Source organism: Equus asinus, chromosome 28, assembly GCF_041296235.1.
Source record: "Equus asinus isolate D_3611 breed Donkey chromosome 28, EquAss-T2T_v2, whole genome shotgun sequence".
In the NCBI taxonomy this organism is placed as follows: Eukaryota; Metazoa; Chordata; class Mammalia; order Perissodactyla; family Equidae; genus Equus; species Equus asinus.
In genome coordinates, this window is record NC_091817.1 from 31,275,536 (window position 1) to 31,296,350 (window position 20,815).

At 47.5% G+C, this 20,815-nt stretch overlaps 1 long non-coding RNA gene across 2 annotated transcripts; it reads right to left on the reverse strand.

Annotated features, from left to right (window-relative positions):
• Positions 1 to 11,140: 11,140 nt before the first annotated feature.
• LOC139042379 (uncharacterized) lies at positions 11,141 to 20,023 on the reverse strand. Of its 2 annotated transcripts, XR_011499068.1 has the most exons (3): positions 16,190 to 20,023; positions 15,921 to 16,058; positions 11,141 to 14,019 (listed from the first exon to the last, which is right to left on the reverse strand). It is a non-coding gene; the product is annotated as an uncharacterized lncRNA (long non-coding RNA). The 2 variants fall into 2 exon arrangements; XR_011499067.1 differs by having other exon boundaries at positions 15,921 to 20,023.
• Positions 20,024 to 20,815: the final 792 nt, after the last annotated feature.

Genomic DNA, 20,815 nt, shown 5'->3' on the forward strand with positions numbered 1-20,815 from the left:
GTGCAGCGTTTACTAATTTACTTCTCCAAGGGCAATCTATTCTCCCTTCTTTTTCAAAATTCTTGGAGTACAGCTTGCAATCATGCCTGTATACCACCTAGGAAAACAGTCATTGTTAATCTGCCTGTCTAGTCAAAGATCCTGAGCATATATATTTTCATCTGAGGTGTATGGACATTTAACAGACAGGAAGAGGGGCCCAAGCTACACTCTAGATCATTTGAATGAGAATTTCTGATTTTTAAAACTCTCCAGACTGCATCAATGGAGTGTCAAGACTGAGAACCACTGGCTTACCCGAACCCAAGGAGAAGGGGAGGGGCAGAGACAGCTTCCCAGAGGCTCATCTGAGCTTGGTTTAGATGGCAATGCAAGTACTAGTGATGAAAAGAAAGTGTGTGGCCAGTTAGAGCATTTGCTCTCAACCTTGGTTAAACTATGAAATCAACTGTGGGTCTGTAATGAATACGGCCTCCTGGTACCTCCATCAGCGGTTCTGAGTTAACTACCAGGGCGTGTGTCCTGAGCACTAGGATATTGAAATATTCCCAGCATTCCATGGGGCAAATAAGGGTGGGGACCACTACCATGGGTGGAAGACCATAAACTCATCAGAATTTTTGGTTGAATACAATAGAAATCAACTTTGGTAACATCAACCAAGAAGGAACTTACTGGAAGATTTGAATCAGCTCACAGTTATTGGGAAGGCTGGAGAGAAGGCTCAGACAGTAGGCAGGGATAAGGTAGGCTAGTCTGCAAGAGACACAGCACGACCAGGCCCCAGAATCCAGTAGGAAGGTCTCTCATCTACCAAATGCGCTACGATCCCATCAACACTGAACGCGGTACAGCACAGCTGGAATAATGGCTACCAGACACCAGGGACCACTGCAAGGAATCCTGAACTGTCACCTTGTTCTTTGCCACTCATCCCAGACTCAACATCCCACCCTGGAGCCTCCAGGTGACACTGCTGAGTCTGCTCGCTAAGAGGCAGGGTACCAGGAGAGAACCACCTGCCTTCTCCGGGTTCCCGAAGTGGAAATCTAAGCTCTGCCCGCCCCCCGCCCCGCCCCCACCTCCACAATAGAATGGCTATTCAGATGCTGGGGAGCCAAAAAAGACAAATGTCTGTTGTGAGCATACATTATCAGGTCAGGTCAAGAGCAAGGAACTCCCCACCTTCAGTGCTAGGGTGAGTGGCTGGAATTGGGGGGCAGAGAATGTCAAGTACAAAAGATTGGAACCAGTGCATCCAGTAGTCTGGATCCTTCCACATCATGCAGCAGAGGAAGAGAAAGTCCTGGGGCTGGCCATTCTGGAAGAGGTCAGGGGGCAGTTTTCACTTCCCCCTCTTCCACTCACCTTTTATCATCATGGCTGCCATTTATTGAGCACTTATGATGGGCAGGCCCAGGGCCAGGCAGTAACCACATTCTCATGAAGCCTCATGATGATCTTACAAGGAGGACATCATTACTCCCTTTACCAGCTTTATTTTTCTGTGTGACATTTTTCACTTCTAACATGATACTTAATTCACTCATTTATCTCACATATTATCCAGACTATCCGCTACTAGAACGTAAATTCCAGTGGAGGCATTTTGTCTGTTTTTGCTCAAATTTTCTACCTAGGGCAGATGAGAGGACCTGGCACATAGCAGGTGTTCGCTAAGTCCCTGTAGAGAAAACAGGTTTCTTAGCTGGGCAGATGGAGGTGCTGGCTATTGTGTACAAGACCAGTGGGAACATCCAGAAAGGGAAGATCCAGAATTCATATTTGTTCCTATTGGAAATCAGAGCCCATGACCTTTGCCTCCCCAAAAGTGTCTGGGTTGGAACCAGAGAGAGAGTTTCTTAAAGAAGATGCACAGGGCATAAACCAAAGAGTCAGAGGTGAGCAAACAAATCAATAAGTCTGGGAGGAGCCATAGTTCAAGCAAAAAGTCCCGAAGGCCAGAAGTAGGATTCAGGGTTGAGAAACCTAGGGCAGACCCAGAATCCATGGGGTGGGGGATGAGAATGGAGGTGGAGTGGCCCAAAGGGGCAGGGTCCCAGGCCCTTCCTCCAGCACACCTTCCTGCACCAGGCGGAGGGGTGTTGGGCTGCCTGGAAGTGTTCCAGGCCTGCAGACAAGAGATCTATGGCCTGAACGAGCTTTTACTTTACATTCCTATTTTCAATGCAGGACTTTTTACATTTTCTAAATAAGGATGACAATAACTTTACAAGACTTAGGTGAGAATCAAATGAGATTTTCTATGTGAATTATTTGTCTTAATAGCTAGCAACTGTTACCCTCTATGGAGTCAAGCTTTCTGTGTGTCACAGACTCTTTGACACTCTATGAAGGAGCACATAACAGCCCAATGCCAGAGCTACTCTTGTTGTGCCCATTTTACAGATGGGAAAACTGAGTTTTAGAAAGATTGGCAAACTTGGGCAACATCACACAGCTGACAGGAGGATGAGCTGGGACTGGAACCTATGCAATCTGACTTCAGAGTCTGTCCCTGTAAGCACCTCATGCCACTGCAGTGAATATCTGTGTAGGATCACTACAAGGTCATTATGGGTCCTTTGGAACCTGATACGGCTGACCATCACCCCATCTGGTGTGCCTTCACCTGGTACTTTGTCATCCCCCAGGCTTCACCTGCTGAGACCCGTATCTTCCCAATTCAAGAGATGTTAAAGGGAGCCACAGCTCGGCACTCATGCTAATTACCATCAGGTCTGTATGGTCCACAATGAGGTCACATAACAAGCCATGGGCTGCCAGGTGGCTGGGGGACATACTCAGCCCCTTTCCAAAGCTCGTGATTAGAGGAGACACAGTTCGGATGGAACCCCAGGGCCCACTCTGAGCCTGAGTCTTGTCGACTAGAGCTGACATTTTCTGGGGAAGAGAGACTGGCAGCCCATTACTGACATTTAGGAACAGCTTAAACACTTCATTCCCTTGGAGAAAGCGGCTCAGGACGTGCCTCAGCGTGTCTTATTCTTGTTTTCTACATTCATCCATTTAGGAAACATTTGTTGAGCGCCTTCTACTCTATGCTGATCACCGGGGCTGGAGGAGTGAAGAAGGTAGCTCTACTCCATTCCTTCTCAAACCTCGGAGTCCAGCAGAATGGAGACATGCAATGTGAGGCCCAGGACATTCCACACAGGACGATCTGGCGCTGGGGCCCAGAGAGGAAGCGGGTAAATTGGCCTGGAGGAACTGAGGAGGGTTCAGGAAAACCTGGATGTGCAGCAGAATCACTAGGACTTGCCAAGTAGAGAGGGGAGCCCAAGCAAGTAGAGAGAGCAGCTTGTACATACAAAGTCTTGAAGACACTAATGAAAAAACACGTCAGCGTGGCTAGAACATTGGGCATGTGGAGAGGATGGGGGGATGTGGGGCTTGCAGTCCTGAAGGAACTGGAACTGTGGTTCCAGAGCACAGTCTGCTTCAGGTCAAGATTGTACACCAGGCTACTACAGCGATAAATCTCAAATGGACTGAGTGCCCAGCCTTTCTTCCTGTCTTGCCTCAAACTCTTGAACCTGAACTCTAAAACATGTCACTGCAATGCTCCCATGTTAATGAGCGAACGTCAGGGCATCTCATTCATATGCAAACGCTCTGACACAGACGCTATATGAAATGAATTCAGATGGAATATGCCAGCATCCCTTTTTTTTTCAGTCCTTCCAGAGAGTTATGATGTTGCTACATAAGTTAATGAGAGGAATGGAAGAGCAAACGCGGCTCCCGAAACCTGTCAACAGGATAACTATTTAGATGGGTATTAAAGCCAGACACTGTCATATAATTTGAGGGTATGGTTGAAGACATCTTAAGAATATTTTGTTTCTGACAATTGAATCATAATTTTAATAGACATCTCCAAAAAGAGAATTGGTGGCAGCAGCCATGTAACATTTATTTAGGAGCTGGTGAAGATCTTTGATTCAAACTGCTGGCTGAAATGACAGTACCTGGCTCTTAGAATGTCAGACCTGCCAAAGGGTTTGAATTTTATTAGAACACTAAGTGCCCAAGAAATATCAGCTCGGTGCCTGGACTCTGCAAAGTGCTTTACATATATTTCCATCTAATAGTCACAGCAGCTTTCTGAAGCAGCAATTTTTATTACCATCATTTTATGGATGGGTAAACTGAGGCATAGAAAGGGCAAGTAACTTTCCTAAGGTCACATAGCTAATGAGTAGGTGAGTCAAGATCCCAACCTTGGGCCGGCCTGGTGGCACAGCGGTTAAGTCCGCCCGGTCCACTACCCTGACCCAGGGTTCGCCAGTTCGGATCCTGGGTGCGCACATGGCACCACTTGGCAAGCCATGCTGTGGTAGCCATCCCACATAGAAAGTAGAGGAAGATGGGCACGGATGTTAGCTCAGGGCCAGTCTTCCTCAGCAAAAAAGTGGAGGATTGGCAACAGATGTTAGCTCAGGGCTAATCTTCCCCCCGCCAAAAAAAAAAAAAAAAAGATTTCAACCTTACAGTCTGGGTTGAGACTCACCCGTGCCCTAGACTCCCTGTGGGCAATGAATTCTACTGCTCTATTCTGAAAGGTGAAGAGATGGTGGCCAGCCCAGGAGGGCAGTGCCCTGGCCAAGCCTTTTACAGACACTTTGGAACAAAACTATTTCCCCTTAACCCCCAGTTGATGTGAGCTTTTCATCCAATCTTGCTAAGAGATGATGTGATTTTGTGAAAGGTAGAATCTTTAGAGAAGCTAAAAGCTGGATTGGAATCTCCATTTTGGTATTCATTAGATCTGTTGCCTCGGGCAAATACCTGAACTTTCCCAGCCATAGTTTGACCATGTCTATAATGGGGATGCTCTTACCTACCTCACCCAGGGAAGTTGAGGTCCTAAATTCAAGTTCATGCAAAAAATCTCACTTCTTCTGTAACTGTCCTGAGGTCCCCCCAAAGGGAAGCCCTGAGCTTGTGGGGAGGTGAGGCAGGTGGCTTCTGGGGCAAAGGCTCCACGACCATCACAGAAAGTTGTGCCACTGCATTATAAAGGAAACAACTCAAATGCCCCTCCACAGTAGAAGGGACATATAAGTTGTGGCATATGCACCCCATGGAACACTATACAGCGATGAGAATAAGCAATCTACAACTACGCACAGCAGCACTGATGGTTTTCACAAACACAATGTCAAGTGAAAGAAGCCAGAAAGTACTTACTGTGTGATTCCATTTACATAAAGTACAAAAGCAGGCAAAAGTAGCCTGGAGAGTGGGGAGTGGGGTGACTGGAAGGGACAATGGGGAAGAGGGCTTCCGGGGTGCCAGCAATGATCTGTTTGTTAATCTGAGCACTAATGACCTAGATTTGTTAATTTTGCAAAATGCAATGGGCTATACACTAATAATATATACAGTTTTCTATATATTTCAATAAAAAAACGTTTAAGGGTTCCCAGGGTTTAAAACTCCTCACACAAAGAACAGTCTTTGATCCCACAAAGCCAAAAGAGGTGCCAGGTGTAGCCCACTGGGAAGAGGGAGCCCACCCAGTCCAACCCATGAAGGACAAGGGACGTATCCACACCCCTCCGGAGAGAGGTTTGATGACATGTGAGACGGTAGTCTTGGGGAGGTGGGAGTGCAGGTGGGGCACATGTAGGAGAGAAGAAAAGAACTCAGAGACAGTCTGGTCACCTGAGGCCACCACCTCAACAGCCTCTGTTCTTGCTGCGGGAGCGCCCATTGCGTGTGCCTCCACTGTGTAGGTTGTGCAAGGCACAGTCCAGGCGTCATTTTATTTGGTCCCATGAGAACTTCTAATACAGGTTTTATTGTCCCTCCTTACAAATGGTGGCGACAAGGCTTTGAGGGAATAACTTACTTGCCTAAATGCAGCCAGTCTGCAGCAGATCTGGGGTTGGAATCAGTCTGTCTGATTGCAAGAATAGTTCACTGAGCAAGGCCCTGTTTCTCCTCTCCATGGAAAGATAATTCTACCTAATTTCTAATCCTGGACAAGAGTTCGACAGTTATGATGGTCTGGGTGAAAGTGACTCGAAGTGCTTTAGCTTCAGCTGATTGATTTTTAATTATTAACCTCCTTGTTAGATCCTAATGATGTAGAGAAACCAAGAGAGAGATTTAAATGACAATATCCATCCGAAGCATCCTCTGACAGCCCCAAATTAATGAATGGAAGAACTGATGAGCACTTTGTATGGCTGTATAGCTGTCTCATTGCATTTCATCCTCACAATAAACTGGGGAACAGTTTTTATCCCCACTGTGCATACAGATGAGAAAGTGGAGACCAGAGACGTTGCAATGACTGGCTCAAGAATACCCAGGAAGGGAATGGCAGCACCAGAAACAGCCAGGCCTATTAATACACACTTGAAAAACTTCTGCCAGGATATCAACACCCCAGCCCTCTGTTTAGACAGTGAATCTTCAAAACCATGTTAAAGAGAAGCCTCTCTTTACTTAATGAAGTTCAATGATCCTTTAAAAATAGTGCTGCTATTTATTGTATTTCTGGAGCACAGAGCGGCTGAACAGAATATTTTAATGCCGTGTTCTGAGAAAGATGCAGGCTCAACCCAGTGATGCAACTGGCAAACCTTGAGAATACAGTTGCTGTATTCGAGGTCTCCCAGTGGCATGCTGTCACTGTCAGAGACCAAGGATAGGATAATAGGCATCTGCATCTTGCTTCTGAGTCTGCATAGCGTGGCTAAAGGGATTCACCAATCAGCCAACTCCAAGCAAATCTCAATCAACCTCAGCCACTCAATCAATGAATTCTGACAGTAAGGTGTGGGGGTGTTGTCTCCAATGGCTGCTTCCTCCTCTAAAGTTCTAAATAGTACTGCACGGCCAGCACCTTATTGGGTGCTATGGAGGGAAAGAATTAAAACAAGAGTATGCCTCGCTCTTATTTCCTGTTCTTTTGTGAGAGATTAAATCACAGGCCTAGAGCAGAAATAACAAGGGAACAAATACAAGCCAAAGAGAATCTCTGTGGGATCCAGTGGAAACCATCTGAAATGGACCCTTCTTTTCCCACCATCCTCTCCAAGTGTGAACCAATTCCTCCTGTTGCCAGAAGGTAGCAAGCCAGGAATTTGAATGCCATGTACAGAACAACTTTATTTTGTACTATTTCCATTCTCAGAGCACTGCTGATTCATCTGTCCCAATTTTTTTGTTCTCATTTTATGATCTTTGTGCAATAAAAAAAAAAATGTCATCACTGACTTTTAATTTGTGCTGTACAGCATGCATCCTGACTCCATCAGTGCTGGAGATGGTCCCCACTGCCGGAGTCAACTCTCTTAGGATAACTGCTCTCTCTCCTGCCTCTTATGCTTTCTCCCTTTCTCTGGGGTCTGCTGTGCTTTCCCAAAGCTGCGTTCTCAGCATCTGTATCAGTGCCTGCATTCAGACACAGGTGAAATCATTGAAAATACCAGCCTCACTTTTCCAGAGCACCTGCCTCTCTCCTGGTGAACAGAAACTGCAAGGCTCAGGGCTCCCTCTTTGTTAATTAGGGTCGAGTCTCACTCTCTGATAACCCAGAGAAAGGAAAAGGCAGCCAGTCATGCTAACTGGCTGCCAAAGAACTTCCTCTAATCCTCCCAAAGCACTCGAGGGACGGCTTTCAGCCAAGTCAGGGTCATTTAATGTATTCAGCTCTGGAAAAGATATTAAAAATGATTAAGTTCATTAAAAAAGAAAGAAAAGAAACCTCGTCTAAAGCAATGACCTCTGCCCAGCAGCTCTGTCAAGACAAATACCTTTTCTCGGGACCTGACATGTGTTGGAAATTTCGACAAAGCCGTGAAGGAAGGCAAGACACACCCACACCAGGGAATGGGTCTTGCTGCCTAGCAAACCAGCAGAAGTGCCCCAAAGATTAGAAGCAAACATCACTCCAGGCTCAGTGCTGAAGAGGGACCAGAGCAGGTATCACAGCCTCTGTCCTCAAATATCTTACAGTCTGGACCAAGAGATGAAAAATAAACAGAAAAATAACTACCTGATGGGCACATAGTGAATACAGTAACAGGATCCCTGGAGAGAGGACTTAGGTGCTAAACCTTGAATGAGGAGTTGAATTTGGAAGGGCAGAGAGGACGTTCCAGGTAGAGAAGAATATTTTAAGCAAATGAAGGAAGTTTACAAAAAGGGAAATGCAAGTTTGGCCCCCTAGGAAAGTGAATAAAACAGATTGAGTCCTTAAGAGCTTAGATGCGAACCAATGAGCTGTGAGCTTGTTCTAAACATCAGTGAGTGTATCATTGAAAGAGGATGAGCAAAATCATCCCTTAACTGCTTCAACCTTCCCAGAGCTCAGAATTCTCAAGTTTCTATCACAGCTCTACCTTCCATTGTCTCTCTTCTCTGAGTTACCTCAAGGAGCTTTCAACTGGGGACAGGCCCCATCAACGGAACATTTGGAAAGGTACGTAGAGCCCTTGGATCATAACTATGATTGGGAGACACAAGTGGCCCTTATGAGTGAGGGGCAAGGATACAAAATGTCCTCCATTGTTCAATGAAGACTTGTCTTGACTAAATTAGCCATACTCTTACTTTGAGTTGCACCAGCTGTGATGATGATGACAACAACAAAACAACAATAAGGAAATCACAGATCTAATCAACTGTATGACTGAGAGCTAAGCTCAGGTGTGTCTGAGTCAAAACCTATCTCTTGACATGATGAAAGCCTCTTTCGATCTTGATGGGGTACGTGTCTGCCTGTCATTCACGGCTGGAGGGACAGCAACCACACCCAACTTATTTCCTTTTCTTCCTGCAACTTTCAACATGGGAGTGAGTATCTCAATGGATGAACCATCAATGTAGGAGACCTCTCTGAAAATGGCAAATAGAAGCAAAGCAGGGGTCATCTTGTCTTCTTCCAGTAATTCTGAAACTAAATAGAGCCACTGTGACCCTATATTTCAAAGAAAGAATCATGTCTTGCTGCCTTGGCCCACCAAAGAATGAATGCACCCCTTACAAATTTGAGAATCAGGGTGGAAGATAGAGTATGGGTACCTACATACTGGAATGTCTCAAATAGTAAAGATGTACAGGAACAATGGTGGGGAATATTTAAAACATGTTGGTACATTGCCCATTGTTCCTCTCATGACTTGAAATGGGCTCTGACTGAAGGTTTGCTGAACTTGCGAGGGGAAGAGGAAATTTCTAATTACTTACAGGAGAAGAAGAAATTTCTAATGTGTGTCATGCACCAACATGGTGGACTGAGCATCCTGAAAGAGTTTCAAGGAAGCACCAAAGATTTGCATGTGATTATGCAGTTGTGAATGGCCCATTCAGATTGGAGGAGGATCTGGGCAGTGTGACCTGATTTTGTGAAGGGGAAGCTACTTAGATGTAAGCAGTACCTCGGGGTCCTAACCAAGCAAATTGGAACTCTGGGCAAGATCTCTACACAGCTATTCAACACACACTACCAAGCATCTTCCTATTGCCAGAATTTTTCAACATGCTGTTGATAGAGTGAACTAGACAACATCCCTTACATTCTCAGCAGGAACCCAAGTATTAAGCTGAAGCTAAAGCTGAGGCCCTTTTCGACAACCCCCAGAGCCTGTGGTGGGAGCAAGGAAAGGCTGATGTCATGGGTACCAAGGGAGGGGGCAGTAAGCATCACCCGACAGCCATCTGGACAGGACTGGCCTGGTATTCATAGGCTGGAGAATGCAGGTGGGAGTAGGGTGACCAACTGTCCCAGTTTCCCAGGAACTCAGGGGTTTCCAGGCACAAGGGATTTTTCTGCTCTTGTGGGAAAGTCCTGGATAAACTGGGATGAACTGGTCACCATATGTGGGACACATCATCTTTTGCAGCTGAGCAGGCCTGGCTGGAGTGGAAGAAGGTTGAGAGCCTGAGGTCAGCCTGGACTTTGTGTTTCACTCCACCTCTGATTACCTTCTTGTTTGTTCCCAATGTCGCTATCTTCCTCCTCCCCTTGGCTCTGTTTCATATTAGGTCTTGAGGCTTCCCTGTGTGCTATGAACTGGTTCCCCAGCTGAAACCTCTGAGTCTTATTTGACCACTACCAGTAGACTAGTAGCACTACCGCTGACACCGAGATAACTACCATTCATTGAACACCTAATACCTGGTGGGTAGGTGCTTTGCACAGCTTATCTCTTGAACCCTCATAACTTCTCTGTGACATATGAATTATCCCCATGGTGGAGATTGGAAATTGAGACTCAGGGAAATTGAGTGCCCTAGAGACTCACCTCCAGACCCATGTGCTATTAGGATACCTCCAGTTACTCCAGACCTTGGAGCCCCATAGCACCTGCCCACCTAGATCATCCTCCCACTCTAACCAAAAGACGGGCTTTTCGCAGCATCACCCACATTTGTATGTTTTTCTGATGACTCAGAATGCCCTTGGAAGCTAAACCAGGGAAAGCCACCATATGGCGAAATACTCCCATCTATACTGGCAATATTCACTCGCTCATAACTTTCACCATGAAAAATCTCCTTGAGCCCTTTATAAGTGATATATTCCCTTACGGCAGATTTCAAGAAATGCAACACTTTCCCAACACCTCAGATCCTTGGGAAAAGCTTGGAGAATTCCCATCATTAGCTATGCTTTGGACCAGGCATTAAATGTAACACAGAGCATCCTCTGTCTGGGATTTCCTCCTTGAGCAGACCCTGTAATGAATCTCCTGGTTTGTACCTTTATTTTTCCTTTACACAGAGAAAGGGAATTAAGGTGGGTCATAAGCTCCATACCCTCCCACTCAGTCTTTCCAACAACCATTTACAGATGAGAAAATGAAGGTTGAGAGAGGAAAATTTCCTTGAGCAAGATGGTAAGGCTAGTAAGGAAAGAAGCTGGGATTTGAGCCCATGTCCAAACCTGTTGCTCTCTCCTCTTGACCTATTCACTCCTGCTCATGGATGGGGCAAGGGATGGAGGGCAAGACAACTTTAAGGTATTTTTCAAAATACCCACGTCTCGGCGCCCCCTCTGATTTCCCTTCTTGGAAGGTTGCAGTGATCCACTATCATACAAAGTGGGGAGAATGTGTATTATGAAAAGTTTCAAAGAGGATTCTGATAAGACTGCTCACATTTGCAGTTGGAAACCTGTGCACCAGCCCATACAGTCTCCCAGGAGCAAGATTCATGACTGGAATCCACAGATGGACATCTCAGAAATCCACGAGCCCCCTAAGAAACATAAAGTGCTCTGTGCATGTACCTCTTGCATTATTCCACGAAGGAGTGTACCATTTTCAACAGATTCTCAAACTAGTTCCTGACTCAAAACAGGCTTAGAAAGTGCTCCTTTGGAGAAAATGTGTTCCTCTTAGAGCAGGAATGTTAATTCTATCCTTTCCAGCCTCAACAGGCCCTGGATACATGTAATTTTAAGCCATTATTCAGGGCTCACTCAGCTAGCATTTAAGGGAATGGCATTTTTCCCCAACTTAATGTAATATTGCTATTGGCAAATAGATCATTCTTAGAGTCATCGAACTGGCCAACTCTTATATCCAGCAACGTGAAAAAATGTTCATCAGATTTTGTCTTTTCATTCTTTCAACTGGCTTCAATAGGTTTCTGTCTAGGATCAAAAGGTTGGCTGAATACTGGCCATGCATAAAGTTTTGTGGGTTAATTAAGATGATCATTAGCTGCTCGAGCTCACTCTTAGCCTCGTGATTTGTAGGTAGTCTGCTTCTATCAGACACAGTTGCTCCACTGGGATCCACCTGTGTGTGTGGGACGTTCAAGCTGGCATAAGACCCTCACAGGAAACTGGCTGGTTTCTGAGCACCCGTCCTGGGCTCCTCATCGTGATAGGGAGCTTTCCTCTGGCTGGGCCCCATCAGGCCTTTGTGGTAGGAAGTTTCGTTTAAACATTTGTATGCCATCCTATCACTCTTTTAATTGCTTCCTTATATTCTCTGCTGGTATGTTGCTGTCTCTTTCACCAGTGATGGTGGCAATACATCCACAGTAACTCTTTCCTTCTGTGCAGTGTTCCTCAATATATTCATTGATGCAGACACTTATTGAGCACCCACAACATGCCAGGCAGACTGCTAAGGCACTGAAGAATAAAAGTGAGGTGGGACCTACGGTCTCCATCCTCAGGGAGCAACTCACAGCCCAGTGGAAAAGAGGGAGATATGGATCAACGCAATATGGTAAAAGCTGTGGTGGAGGGAGGTTGCCTGAAGGAAACACCATTGAGTCTGGAAGGGCCACTAGGAACGAGATGGGTGAATGAGGAGGGGGCGGAGAAGAGGCTATTCCAGGCAGAGGGAATGGCATGTGCTAGAGCAGGGAGGCAGGCAGCATCGCGGTGAGTCTTGCACCACACTCACCTCAGAGTGGCTGGAGTAGAGATTGTAAATTATGCAGACATCACCATCCCTCTTTTAGAAATGTGAACAGTCTCAGGGTTGAGTTGGCTTGCTCGAAGTAAAGCTGCCTTAGGGACTAAATGTGGCCCTCCAGATTCACATGTTGAAGCTCTAACCTCCCAATGTGATGCTATTATTAGGTGGGGCCTTTGGGAGGTAAGGAGGTTTAGATGAGGTCATAAGGGTGGGACCCTCCTGATGGAATCGGTGCCCTTTTAAGAAGAGGACGAGAACTTACAGCCGGCTCAGGTCATGGCCATGGAAAGTGTGGGATTTGAATCCTGACTCTTGATTATCTAGAGAGGGGTAATAGAGGTGAAATGACCATTGCTTGCTCATTGAATTTTCAACAAAATAAAGCAGTTCCTTTTGGAAACGTAAAATGACCAATGATAAAGGATGGTGTAAAATGAGGTTTAAACTATATATTTTATACTCAGCGTGAATTTGTTACAATTCTCCAGGCATTTCTTCTGGGAGGGCTAAGAACTTCCATCCATTAGAAAACTTGGGGTGGGAGTGGTGGAGATTTGGAGAAGAGGGGACATCCCCACCCCAAGTGCCGTTAGTATATTGAGTGCCCATGGGAGTTTCACTCCTGCAGTTGAAAACTGTGCAACTTTTTAATTGGGTTACCACAGCATTTTCCAAAGATTTTGACCTCAGATCAGCCTCCACTACACACCTTTTGTGTTGTTGTTGTTTCTAGTTTTATTGTTTTTGTTTTTGCTATTTTGCTCATAACACTACTTACCATCCCAAGGGTCCCAATTTAGGAAAACTGCATAAGACAAGTGCAAAGACCTACATATACATGTGCACATATTCACTGGGCAAAAACGAAGGGGGGCGAGCGTGTTAACAGCTGTTCTCTCTCTGCAATGCATTTTCATTTAATTTTATTTTCATCTTTATACTTTTCTGAATTTCTAAAGCTTCTAAATTGGATATTTTACTTTCATAATTCAAGGGAAATTATTTCTCGGTTTGAAACCAAAGAAATGACTATTTATGATACTCAAGGACACTTTTTACGTACTGTCGTGCCCATTGTAGAAGTTGAAACTGTTTATTTTTACAAATATTTGGGAGTATTTTTGAGAAGTCTGAAGATGCTGAGATATGAAAAAATGGGGGATCTGGAGACATTCTTTTTTCTCTATCAGTGGTTCTCAAAGTGTGGTTCCTGGGCCAGCAGCACCGCCTGGGAATTCAGAAATACAAAACTCCCCCCACCACCCACACACACATTTCTACTGAATCAGAAACTTCAGGAGTGGGGAGTGTTTTAACAAAAACCAACAGCAGTTTGAGCCTCCCATATTCTAGGCTTAGAGAGTCATGGGTGGGCTATAGGTTTAGGAGGCACCTGGATGATCCTGACTTCTCCCTTCCAGCCACCCCGCCCCGCCAGCTTGTTTCTGGGGTCAGCGGAGGATGGAGAAGCAGCCATCGCCTAAGTAGCTTCTTCCAGGTGTCTGTGAGGAGTCATGAGTTGCCACATGGTCTTACTCAGTCTTCAGCTGTCGCTGCTTTCATTAGTCAAACTGCGCCAATCAGCAGGCGGGTCCTACACCTGGAGAAGACCAGGCACTGTAATGAGGAACTTCCCTTGACTTCCCCTAACTAGGGTCGATTCCACCTCCCCCTCCCCCATCACGGAGCCCACCCCTGCAGCTGCGTCCTACAGCACATGAGGCGGGCCACTCTCCTCCCTGACTTCATCGTGGCCTCAGCATGGTGGTGCCTGTACTCATCCACTGGCAGGTGGGACGTTTCGGCTGGGATGTGACCCAGAGATTGTCCTTCTGGAGCCCCTCATTTTACAAGTAAGAATTTGAGGTCCAAAGAAGGGAGGAGCGGGGCAGAGCCAATGCTGGAATTCCAAATTTCTGTTCAATTCAAATCCATTTGCAATACACCCTAATGTGAGCTGAACATTTTTATGAAATAAATACATCTAGCAAAGAATCAATCACCACCTTATTGCAACAGATACAAGGTACGTGAGCAGATATCCATCATACATCGGTCACCATTTAAAATAAGGCGACCACAGAGGACAGATTGCAAATGGCACAAAACAGCCCTGCATTATGCCCTTTTCCACAGCTCTTATAAGGATCCCAGTTTGCCTTTTGCTCAAATCGTAGCAATCAGTAACCATTTTGCCCCTGGTCCTTTCAGTTGCTGCCAATTCATGATTGAGGCAGTGGGAGGTGCTGGGAAAAGAGCAGCTTCCCACAGGCCTGGACCTGCTGCTCACTGACAAGTGTGACCTTGAACGTGTCACTTAAAATGTCTGGCCTCAGTCTCCCCATCCTTGAAACACAGGGGTTGGTTAAGAAGCTTCAAGGGACCTCCAACTGATGATAATGTGCACTTCCAATTTCCTAACTTGGGCAAACGAAAATGCCCCCTACAAGCCCACTGAGACGGGCCAACGTGACTGTGCCTGGGCCTCCTTGTCCCCTCCAGCCATCAGCATCCTCCATCACAAAGCACAATCCCATCTGAGGCTCTCAGGAGTCAGAAGTCCTGACTAATTTGCCTGACTGCCCAGCCAGCAAACCAGCCTTGGCGGGTTCATTTGGCATTCTGGCGACATTTGGCTCTGACTCTGGCAGGAGCTGTTCCTGCCCTTCCAAATGGCCATCTAGGATTTTATGACATTGAAGATGAGAATCCCCATTGCTGAAGCTCCCCTCGCCCTCCTGTGATCCCTGGAAACTTCTGCCAAGGATGGCCCTGAGAAGAGCTGGTCTCCACTTGGGCAACTGGAGTCGGTCTTAAATTACCCAAAGAGGCTGAGTGCTGGGCCTGGGCTCCATTTGTTTACAAAATAGGCACTTCCAAAGGCCCTTTACTAGGGACTGGCAATTCCCAGGTCCCCTGCTATAGGCTGATGCATAATGCATAAGATGCTGGGAGATGTGTATTCATGAGGGCGGCTCGGCTTTTGTCAAAAAGAACTGTGAAATATTATGATGGAACAATTTTCATTTCTGCCACATTGTTTTTATAGTGCATTCATGACTGGGGATCGAGGGCTTTTCGAGTTTTGTCTGGTGCAGATGCTGTGGGCTGAGAGCTGCTTCAGACGTCCTTATTTTCCAACTTTGTTGCTGACAATTACATGGGGGGGGTGGGGTGGAAAGGGGGGCTCCCTGAGGAAGACAAAGGATGTATATCCTCAAGTGATCTTGTCCTGAATTCATTCGTTCAGGAGGGAGGGAGGAAAGAGGGAGAGAAAAGGGGAGGGGGCAAGGAAGGACAGAAGGAAGAAAGGGAGGGAGAAACCAATGTTCAAGATGCCTCCTGATTGCCAGGCCTTGGGTGAGGGCTTCCCTCCCTGTTTCTCACTCACTCCCGCGAGGGAGCCATTATCTCCATTTACGTATGAGGAAAAGGAGGCCCAGCAAGGCTGAGCCACTTGTCTGAAATCACACAGCCAAGGAGCTGTGAAGCCACACTGACCTGCCCAAGCTTCCATTCTTCTCCAGCACTGAGCCACCGGAGAGCTGAAGTCAAGGAGAAGCACTCTCCATCTGCAATCCATCTGAGAGATGCTAGTGAGACGTGGGCGTGGGAGGAGCACAGACTGCCACCAGGTCTCTGAAGGTGAAAAACCCTGAGGAACCTACTCCTGCGAAGAAGGGCGGGAACCCCCTCCCTGATGCGGTGGTCAGGCATCCGGCCCACATCCAGACAAGCACACCACATCTCGGGGAGGCTGAGGAACTTACTGAGACTCCACTGCTCCTGCCTTCTGGTTCCAGCACCCTAGCTCAGTGCTTCTGAATGCACGTCCCAGCCTTGTCTCCCTGTGCCACTGGGTAGCCTCCAGCCCCAGAAATGCTGGGCCCTTCAAGCCCCTCCAGTTCCTGGAGACAGGAATTGTGGCTTAATTTTCCCTGGATCCCCTAGGCTTGCTTAGCTCCAGGCAAGCTCAGGCTGCAGGTTCTGCGGCAAACAGGCTTTAAATGTACCCACGTTACAGAGAGGCCCCGGCTCTGGCAAACTCTGAGACAGAAGGGTGGGAGAGGAATCCATCCAGGGACAGTCAGGGGAGAAAAAAAAGGGAGATGGGGGTGCCCAGGGCTTCACCCCTGGAGAAAGGAGCAGGTGGGTGGATAAAAGTCAGGGGGTCTCCGAAGACCAGCACATCTTCAGAGCACGGAGTGGGGAATCCTAGAGAGGAGAAAACGGAGAAGCGAACAGGGAGTGAAGGACAGCTGTAGGCACAGGAGGGCCCCCTCACAGGGGCCGGACAGTGGCAGAGCCTCGGAGCCCATGCAGCAGAGAGAAAGGCAGGGCTCTCGGCTTGAGGGAGCCCGGGAACAGGAAGTCCCAGAGGCTGCCACTGAGGACCAGCCACTCCTATTTATGAGACAACCCAAGCAGGTTTGAAAGTCCTGGGAAGAAACAGACACATAGGGAGACAATGACGTGTCTCCTCAGAGTTTGTCAGGCTGGGAGTTCATGAGCCCCTCCAGAAAAATTCAGCTCCACTCCCTCTTCCATACTGAAGTCTCCATCCTTCTGGAAATCTTGTCCGTAGGGTAATTAGCTGGAACTTGCAGTGGTCAACTGCCAGTGTGAGGCTGCTGGGTCTCGCTGCATATCCAGCCCCCCAAACCTCTTGGCTGTTTCTAGAACACGCTATTTCTCACCTGAGAGTCTCTGCAATGGCTGTTCCCTCCACCTCCAACACCCTCTACCCACCTCCGTAGGCCGAGCTGGTCCTTCTCACCCTTCAGACCTTGGGTGACCCTTGGGTCTCTCATCCCAGTATTTCTCATCAGGGCGTGTGGTTGATGGTTATCATCTTGTGGTCTGCCTCCAGCTACAATATCAAGTCTGTGATACCAGGGCTCAGGCTGTGATCTGCTCAGCCTTCTCTCCCCAGCACCCAGCATCATGCCAAGGACATGGTCAGAGCTCAGGAAATGTCTGAGAATGGATGAATCCGTTCACAGTGTGTTACAGAAGCGCATTAATAAGGCACACCTAAAGGGATTAAAATCCCACAATTTGCTCTTACGCTGTACAGGGCGCTTCCGCCTATTTGGATCATCACGCCAGGCCAGGGGCCAGTTCCAACACAGGAGAGAGCAGCTTGGAGCTCAGGGCAATCAAGCCCAGGAGGTGGCCCTGGAGCTTCTTCCCTTCAGGGGTCAGGCTGAGTCGTATACAGGATCAGAACAAATGTGGTTTCAAAACCCCACCCTCCCAGGTCCAAGTTTTTTAACCTTTAGCTTCAGTTTCCCTACATCAGCCTAAAGGAGGGCGAAGTCACCTGCTGACACCACCAAGAAGATGGAGTTAGAGCAGTGTTTCATCCAGGGGCGATTTTTGACCCCCAGCGGACATTCAGAAAATGTCTGAAGACATTTCTGCTCGTCACAATTGGGGTGGAGGCTAAGACATCCTACAATGTACAAGACAGCCCCCGACAACAAGGAATTACTCGGCCCAAAATGTCAACAGTGTTGAGGTCCAGAAACACCAGGTCAGAGACATTGCAGCGGACAGGCCACATTCATATCCCTCCCTACTCCATGCCCGGGTCCACCTGCAGGCCACCGTGAGAGGGCCCATGAGCCTTGCCTGAATACTCCCTGAGCACTCCTCCTCCAGGCCCTTGCCCAGTGACAGCCTCACCAGCAGCGCCTGTTGTCCTAGGACATTCGGGCTACCACAACAGAATGCCAGGGACTGGGTGGCATAAACAACAAACGCTTATTTCTCACTGTTCTGGAAGCTGGGATTCGAGGTGCCAGCAGATTCAGGGTCTGGTGAGAGCCTGGCCCCTGGTACACAGATGGCTGTCTTTTCACTGTGTCCTCACGTGGCAGAAAGGGCAAGGGAGCTCTCTGGGGTCTATTTTATAAGGGCACTAATGCCATCACAAGGGCTCCACCCTCATGACCTAATCATCTCCCAAAGGCCCCACCTCCAAATACCATTATATTGGGGGTTAGGTTTCAACATATGAATTTGGGGGGGATACACATTCAGTCTATAGCACCTGTCTTCCGACTGGTAGGGTCCTTCTTTCACATCATGTCAAATCCCACTGTCAGGCCTCCTCCTGGTCTCTTGGCTGTTAGTCTTGTTTGGCCTATTGCACTGACCATCTACTGCAGCACAAATCACCCTGCCCGCAGCTCAGGCTTTCTCCTTCACCCCTCCGCTTCCTGCACACATCTTCAGGCCCTAATACAAAGCATTGCCTCCTAAGGAGATAACTTGATCCATGAAAAAGGAGAGGGCTTCCTAGGCAGGCAAACCCAACTATACGGCTTCTTCTGAATTGTCTGGTTTTTCCCATCCGCAAAATGGGCACAGTTATATCCCCATGTCAGGCTATCCCTGAGCATTGGAGACACTGAATGTGACACATTGCATAGAGTAGCAATGAAATGCTATTTCCCCAGCAGAGCTTAGTGAAGGCCTGATCAGTTGAATGTTGAATCAAACGCTCTCTTGAGCACAGTAGGGTTTTTGTTTTCTAATTCTGTAAAAGCCAAGCCTGATGCCAGGGAGGATAGGAAGGCATGAGGCCTCAAGCTGCTTATTTGGAAGAGAACAGTTTCTTCCTGAGACATCATCACTCTCCCTACACAAAGCCAAAGGGCTTCTCCTTTTGGGAGTCGAGGTTTTGCAGTGTGAATTCCCCAACTCTCCTGATCTGATCACACCTCCTGCGGATGAGCACCGGGCTCCTTGAGGAGCAGTCCCTGCCTGCTCTGCCCTCTGTCCCTAGCTGTTTGAATGGTGTGTTTATGAGGACAAGGAGGATCTGCAGTAATAACCTCCTAAGAAAGGTCGGGGGCCTCCCAGCTCTTCAGACTCCCAGTTGTAACTTCCAGGACACCCAGTGATCCTAGAAGCAGAACGTCAAAGGGGTTGGGTGGCTCAGAGGAGTGGGCTCCAGCCACGGCAGCAAGTCCAGCAGAGTCGGGGACACAGAGCTGAGCCACCCATGGACTCTCCAGGGCCTCCTTCATGTAATTCACAGTCCACTGTTTGATGAAGATCATGTAGAAACATCAAGTCAGAAAACAGTGCTGGTGGACGGGCAGAGGGTACACCCATTCCATGTGGCGGGAGGCCACCCAGCATGGCACACACAGGTCCCCTTTGTTTATAGTTCTAGTCTGGATGGGGAGTGGGGATGGATGATATTCTATCCCTGAACGCACCAACTAGCAACACGTTTTAGAGCCAATTTCATGTGTCCTGTTCTGTCACAATATTGGGTTCCAGAAGGTCCCAAATCCTCTCCCTCTGCCCCCACCAGAGACCTCAGGAGAGGCGAACCTTAGCACTTGCACGCTCTTCCACCCCATCGCCACGAAGTCTTGCTCCAGAAGACACTGAACAAGCAGAAAAGACACTGCAAGAACTTTACCGGCTTACTCTAACGATCTTGCTCCTATGTGCAGCTGTCTGAAGATGAGGGACGCCTCAGAAGGCAGCCACGATCCTACCTCTGGAAGCATCAGGCGGAGGGGAAGCTCACAACTTAGGAGAAGGCAGAGGGCTGTAGCGGAGATTTACCCACAGACACAGGAATGGCAATTTGAGGAGGCCAGCTGACAGGAGCAGCTGAAAAATATTTTATTTCAGTGACTCAGAGTTTCACCACTTCTGAGAGGCTGGCCTCAGCTAAATCTGATCAGACTTAATATGTTAAACATAATCCAGAAAGAAGCAGACGAAAACAGACACAGCCTGATTGACATCAAGGATGGTGCAAAGCCCCAGGACACATCAGAGACTGGGCTCTAGTGGAAGGGGGGGGGCTCTGCTCTTGCCCCCTCCATGCCTCAATGTCCCCATCTGTCTGTGACATGGGAACTATAATCTCTGCCTTGCTTATCTATTGTGAAGATCAGAGTAGAAAAGGATTCAGAAAAGGTGAGATTAACCCTTAAACACTGAAGGAACTAAGGAGTTATGCTTAGCACATGAAAGTTTTAGTATCACTTCTTCTTCTAGAAGCTTCCACGGTCAATTTCCGTCATTACCTACTCTCATAGAACCATATCACCCTCCTTCAAAACACCACGGTTGTCATCTTATGTTTTTCTATTTGATTCTTTAGTGTTTGTCTCACAATAGACTGGAAACACTGAGCGGGCAGGAGCTGGGTCTTTGTGATGGCTATTGCTTTCTTCTTAGCATGGCCTCCCAGCACAGGTGTTGATAGATGGTGAATACCAAACAAATGAATGAGCACAGCTCCTTGGTGTTCAAAATCAACTGCAGCAAACTGCCCACCATCATTACCGAGACGTCATTAGAAAGTGCCTACCGGCTTGCTAACCAATGTGTGCCTCTCCCAGAGACCATTCTCTCTTCCT